The following is a 6,532-nucleotide window of genomic DNA, read 5'->3' as shown; positions in this document are numbered from 1 at the left end:
AAACATTGATCAAATAATTTAACTTTCTAATAAAATTTAAGACATCGGAAAAAATGCCATCAGGATGGCTCCAGTCAATATTTATCACAGTACCTAGAAAAACGGCATCCCAAAAAATGTAGTGATTATCAACTAATTAGTCTTATGAGCCAAATTTCCTAAACACTCCTTAAAATTATTCAAGCTTGAATAAAAGGCAAATGTGAACAGGATTTGGACAATGCCCACTTTGAATTAAGAAAGGCTTTTGGTGCACGTGAAGCAGTATTTGAAATAAATTTCCTTCTACAAAAATGTCTAGGTCAGCGAAAAGACGTTTTTGTTTGCTTTATTGACTACGAGAAGGCATTCGACTGAGTTAAGCACTCAGAATTACTGAACTTGTTACAGGAGTGCCAGTTAAATAACAAGTATGTTAACTTAATAAAGAATCTTTACTGGCAGCAGACAGCTGCTGTAAGATAAGGTCACAATGTAACGAGAATTATTGCAATTAAGCGTGGAGTGAGACAAGGCTGCATATTATCCCTTTTACTTTTTAAGGGAATAAAAATTAACGGCAAAATTATCAATAACATCAAATATGCTGACAATACCGATATCCTGGCTGACAACGCATGTGTTCTTCAGGAACTCCTTAGTATAGTTGACGAAGTTGGCAGAGTAATGGGCTTGAACATCAATGTGGCTAAAACAAAAATGATGATGTTTAGCCAAAACCCTCACAATGGGCTCCATGCAGAATTTTTTTTTTTTATCTCAAAAAAAAGAGGGGAAAAAAAGAGAAACACGAGTGCGCTTTTTTTTTTTTTTTTTTTACTTTTAAGCAAAGTACTACGGTTTTAAATTTAAAAAATTTGATTTCGCGCTAAAACGGCAACTTTTGCCGATTTTTGTTGTGTGACGTCATTTATCGCGTGTACGAATCTGTATCTGTCAAAACAGAACTAATTGCTTGCGAGTTGTTGAGTTTAGTCGAGTTGTTTTTATTTTAATTGCCGTGATATTAACATTAAAGCTTATTGTGTTGCAATTATCGAACGATGGCTGGGTACAAATACTGTTCAGTTCCTAGATGTGTTAATACGACACATACAACACCGGGAAAGAAGTTTGTCACTATTCCACGAGATGCTAAACTGAGAAAAAAATGGTTTGTGGCGATGAAGAGACAGTTTGACAAAATCAGCTGTAAATCCGGAATTTACTGTTGCGAGGATCATTTCAACGTAAGTTCAAATTTATATTTTACACATTCTATACTTCTATTTATTGATTGATAATACATTATATGTACATATTAAATATTATTTGTCAAATAAATACAATATATTGTAATAAAAGCATAAACTTATTTTGATGGTTAGCCATTTCGTGATGTAAGTATTCTAATTATGTTAAATGTTATTTTCACAGCTTGAAGAAGATGCTGATAATTTTACCAGATTCAAGCTTATGGGAGGAAGGGTGTCCTTAAAAAAAAATGTTGTTCCACACATTTTCGAGTGTCAAAAGAAAAACATCAAATTTTTACGACAAACGGGACACAGAAGAAGCCATTTAGGAACTCTTGAAAGAACAATGACGTCTGAAGTTCCGGAGGAAGAACAACCCTGTACATCTTCATCTATAAATGTTGCAACGGAGGCAGTTGAACTCGAATTCGCTTCTTCATTCCCCACAGTTGAAAAAGCTAGTAAAATGACTCAAGCAAGTTTAAGGTCAAATAAAGTCATTGTTCGCAGCAAGGGAACATCAACTGACGCCACGTTTCTAACGGTGACAAGAGCTACATTTCCTATTATTTTTCCTACACCTAAAGATCTTACCATAAGCTATGATTCAGTTATGCCAGATAATGATGATGAAATACTAGAATGGAAAAGTACTTCCGATGACCAGGACTTTGTACCTCATGACGATACTTCTGACGATAATGCTGATGCTTTTGAAATTCAAAAATATAATGTTATTTTACGACAGGCTACTGTAATGGGTATTGAAAGAAATTATCGACTTTGTCTTGGCATACCAGATGATATGGCATATATTTTAACACTTCTGTGCAAAAAAGTATGTGACTCGCGCCTGAATATTTTAATAACATTTAAAAAAATCAGATTGGATGAATCAAATGCAATTCTTGGAATGCAATTTGGATTGTCAGAACCAACTGTAAGCAGGATCTTCAGGAAGACGGTAAAGCTAGTAGCGATCTGTCTGCAGGAGCTAATATTTTGGCCAGACCAATATACCGTTCGGCTTCATTTGCCTTTGCCCTTTATTGCAAGATACAGTAAAGTCCAAGCTATCATTGATTGTTTGGAAATACAAATCGATAAGCCTTCAAACCCCATTAGACAAGCCACGACATGGTCAGATTACAAAAAATGCAATACCATCAAATACCTTGTCTCTTGTACACCGTGCGGACACATCAATTTTATTTCAAAAGGATATGGTGGACGAACCAGTGACACAAAGATTTTCGAGGTTTGCAGATTTTTAGATAATTTGAAACCTGGTATGGATGTGATGGCAGACCGAGGTTTTAAAAACATTGCTCATTTACTCGAGTTAAAACAATGCAAGTTAATTCGTCCACCAAGTGTGAGCGCGGACATTCCTCTATCTTGTGACAAGGTCAAGGAGGCTAAAAGGGTGGCTGCGTTACGAATCAACGTTGAACGTGCAATCAGTCGGATAAGGGAATTTAAAATGTTGGCAATGCACGCATGCATCGATATTAATTATGTTGGCCTCTTAGATTATATTATTAATATTGCTTGTGGGTTAATAAACCTTCAGGAGCCACTGGTTAAAATTTAATAACTATGAAAATAACAATAATTACTTAATACTGACTTAAGCATTTTTTTATTTACAATTTTTTCGTTTACATTTAGTACATTTTTTATTACATAATATATTTGTAACTTTACAGCTTTACATGAAAACTAAAAAATCCCACATAGGCACAATAAGTGTAGAGGCACAATAAGTGTAGATGCATAATATGTAAATATATTTAAAAGAAAATAAAACATGAGTAATAATTTTATGTTACATTCAAGTTGTTTTTTTTAATTTTTAATTTGAGTAAGAGTAGAGAATCTGAAAACAAGAAATAGAACAAAAAAATATTAAATGAAAGTTGATAATTAAATTAGGAAAAAATACAAGAGAAAATTAAAAGTTTATCGGGAAAAGAAAACATTGACATTTATATTTTTGACCTAATTTATAAAGGAATCATTAGTAGAAGAGAGGCTTAAATTACCATTTTCTCTTGTGTCTAAAAAGTATGATTTATACAGTTTAAGGGCAAGGACATTTGCACGACTCTGTCCTAGTGTTGATTTACAAAACGGTATCTCCAGCACTTGATTCCTTCTGCATTCTCAGTAATCTTTTTAAAAATCATCAATGACTATGCTAAACCGGTTTCTATTTCTTTATTTTTTTTGGCCATCACTATTTTACAATATAAATGTAAAGATTATTTGAACATTAAAAGTTTTGTTAACCTAATATTACCCTCAACTTGTAAATAAATGCTTAACAAAACAAACAAATGTTTTTTATATCTCAACAGAGTTAAAGAAGCATGGAATGGAGTATTTATAGAAGGAAATGTGTGTTCGTGTGCACTTGACGTATTACAACGTGCAAGTGCTGTAAATAAAAACAATATGGCCATTTGTGTGTACAATATATATATTTTTTATTTATTCATAATTATAATACAGTAATGTATTATATTCCCAGGAGTTACAAACAACTCAATTTGGGACTTGAATAATATATAACATTTTTTTGGATAAAAAATATTTACAACCAAGAAACAAAGCAAGTTTAAACTTATAACTAAATATATCAAAACAAAATCTATCACTAAACATATCAACACATAATTGTAACTAAAATATCAACGTGCAATTATTATACTAAATATATCAACAATTATATTTTTTAAAAATCCAAGTAGAAAAAAAAAACAAAGTACTATACAGAATAAAACAAATAAATAAAAAAAACCCTTTCAAGAATAGAGGAAATGGTGAATCTAAGACTAAAGAGGTAAATTAGGTTCGTTAACAAGGCTACGAAGGTAATGCAACTATCAAAATCAACAATATGTATTTATAAAGTATAAAACAGAATAAGTAAGTAATAAAAAAACATGAATTTATTTGAGTTTATTATAAATTGCTAAATTCCAAAACACTGTACACTTTTCAATTAAATCTAAGCAATACTCCTTATTTATATTTATAAACAAATGTGTAACATTCTTAGATTCCTCGAAATCAGGATGTGCTACACAGTACAGAGCTTTTATTTTGTTAGAAAAAAACATTTCTAGCTGGACCTGAGCCATATACTTTTCAGAGGGATTTCCGTCTGTAAAATATGTTTGAAAAGTGGCATCAGATACAGGGCATTTCACCTCAACAATATACTCTTCGTACAGCGCATCTGGAGATGCTCCAAATATGGGGTATTCAGGAGACAAAAAAATGCCACACTTTCTAAACTTTACATTTAGTTTTCTTTGCATTTCTTTTAAAACTAAGGACTCTAAGGACCTGCCGCGTAATAACGCCGCAGTTGCTTTCAACTTGGCTCCCAACAATTTCTCACAGAGAGAACCATCACTTGTCTGGCACCTTGACACAGCATAAGCGTTGGAAGCAGTGATTCGAGCAAAACGCAGTCTATGCCACAAAGGTATATCGTTTTGCTCAACAGTTAAGCGTTCAGCAGCTCTGCAGATAGGCATCTTCATTTGACCCTGACAATATTTTAAAAAATCTTTTGGGAGAAAATTACTTTGTTCTTTTTGAAATTGACACATTAAAACATGCAAAGATAACCTATCTACATCAGTATGTTGGGTAAAAAGACGCATTCGTCTTGAAGTACCATCACCCAACTGGTTGCTGGCATCGACTACAGCTGCCAAAAACGAGCCATCTCCTGATGGCAAATCCTCGTGGTTTCCAAATTCCTTGGCCATAACGAAAGGAATCGTGGTGCCGATACCTGCCATTATCGGACGCTTCCAATAACAGGCTACTGAAGTAGGGCTGGGCTCAATGCTGCGTCGATATAGCCAATATATAAATGCTACTGAGTGTTTGCATCCTCCTGTAATATAAATGTTATTTTACAGTTATTTATAAACATGACATCGTCCTATCTAGCACTTGCTCAATACACACTAATAATTTGACAGATTAAAAAAATATGTGCGACGCGATTAATTTAACAATAAAATTTTTCTTCCTTCTGCAAATTTATACAAAAAGAACATGCAATGCAGTACGTTTTTTTCTTTTTTTTAAATAAATAAGACGCTTCCGATGTCAACTATTCATCGACAATAATGCGTCTACTACCATGCTTACCTTGAGAAGCCGCACAGTCTTCACATTGGCACGATATTATTTTATTATTTGCCTCATCAATGACGCTGATAACTGAGTATGCCTTCTTCCGAATTTTATGCTCTGGTGTAACCCGGCATTTTACAGTGCACACATTTTTATTTCTTTTGATCTGGACATATCCAATAGCGTTGTCCGCATATTCAGCTCTCGAAGACCTGCAAATAAATAGTGTATTTACAATTTTGTCCCTTCTGTGCTTGGTTACAGTTTTTAAGACAATAATTAATCAGACATAAAACAGTCAGTATTTTAATTCTAAAGTGTTTATTAAGAACTAATTAAGTCCATTAAAATACTCATGACAGAACAAAGGAGGTTATGTATGGAAAAAATAGTATCCAAGTATATTTACACCATTTCTGGCGATAAGTTGTATCACTGCTGAATATAAAATACGTCTTTAACATATTAAAAACTCAATATCAAAGAAAGGTGACAGTTTTAAGTAATATATTATAGTTAAACATTTTTGAAACTCACCTGTCAACTTTCACTCCCCTCATTTCGGCGCTGCAAAAGTTTGTATTTTCGGAAAAAAACAACATTAACATGGATTCATTTACATGAGGAATGTTATCCGATTGTCCTTTAATAAAATTATCTTCCGTCATTTCGTTAAAATTGCGAATAAAGCGTTAAACAAACCGTCGCCACCAAAAACACCAGCGGAAATGAATGACACCGTTGTCGAACAAGATAAATGACGTCACAAACACGACAACCAATCACGATGCGTTCGAAATCCATTCGCCAGAAATCAATATTTAAAACGAAAATTTTAATTAAAAACGGCTAAAAAATAAAATTAGACTTGAAAATAAATAAATAGTTTTTAATTTTCTTCCAGGATCATCAATTACTTTCATCTTTTCTAACATATGCATGGAGCCCATAGTGCTGTATTGCGACCAAATTGTCTGATTTTAAATACCTCGGCAATCAAATCACTTCCTATCTGGACAGTCTTTGCAAAAACCATTAACATATTTTAGAAAAAACAACCTATGATGTCACACATCATCCGAAAACGTCAAACTTGATGACACTATGAATTGTTTGTGTGTTTGTTTTTGAATATA

At 33.0% G+C, this 6,532-nt stretch overlaps 2 long non-coding RNA genes across 2 annotated transcripts; one reads left to right on the top strand and one right to left on the bottom strand.

Moving 5' to 3' along the window:
• Positions 1-733: 733 nt before the first annotated feature.
• On the top strand, positions 734-1,667 carry LOC148285581 (uncharacterized). The gene is made up of 2 exons (XR_015825520.1): positions 734-1,229; positions 1,417-1,667. It is a non-coding gene; the product is annotated as an uncharacterized LOC148285581 (long non-coding RNA).
• Positions 1,668-4,184: 2,517 nt separating this feature from the next.
• On the bottom strand, positions 4,185-6,126 carry LOC148285580 (uncharacterized). Its single transcript, XR_015825522.1, has 3 exons — positions 5,934-6,126; positions 5,412-5,608; positions 4,185-5,151 (listed from the first exon to the last, which is right to left on the bottom strand). It is a non-coding gene; the product is annotated as an uncharacterized LOC148285580 (long non-coding RNA).
• Positions 6,127-6,532: the final 406 nt, after the last annotated feature.

The sequence above is a fragment of the Micrasema longulum genome, unplaced genomic scaffold (assembly GCF_059751315.1).
Source record: "Micrasema longulum isolate JH-2025_06_02 unplaced genomic scaffold, ASM5975131v1 h1tg000022l, whole genome shotgun sequence".
In the NCBI taxonomy this organism is placed as follows: Eukaryota; Metazoa; Arthropoda; class Insecta; order Trichoptera; family Brachycentridae; genus Micrasema; species Micrasema longulum.
This window is presented reverse-complemented; position numbering and strand designations above follow the sequence as displayed.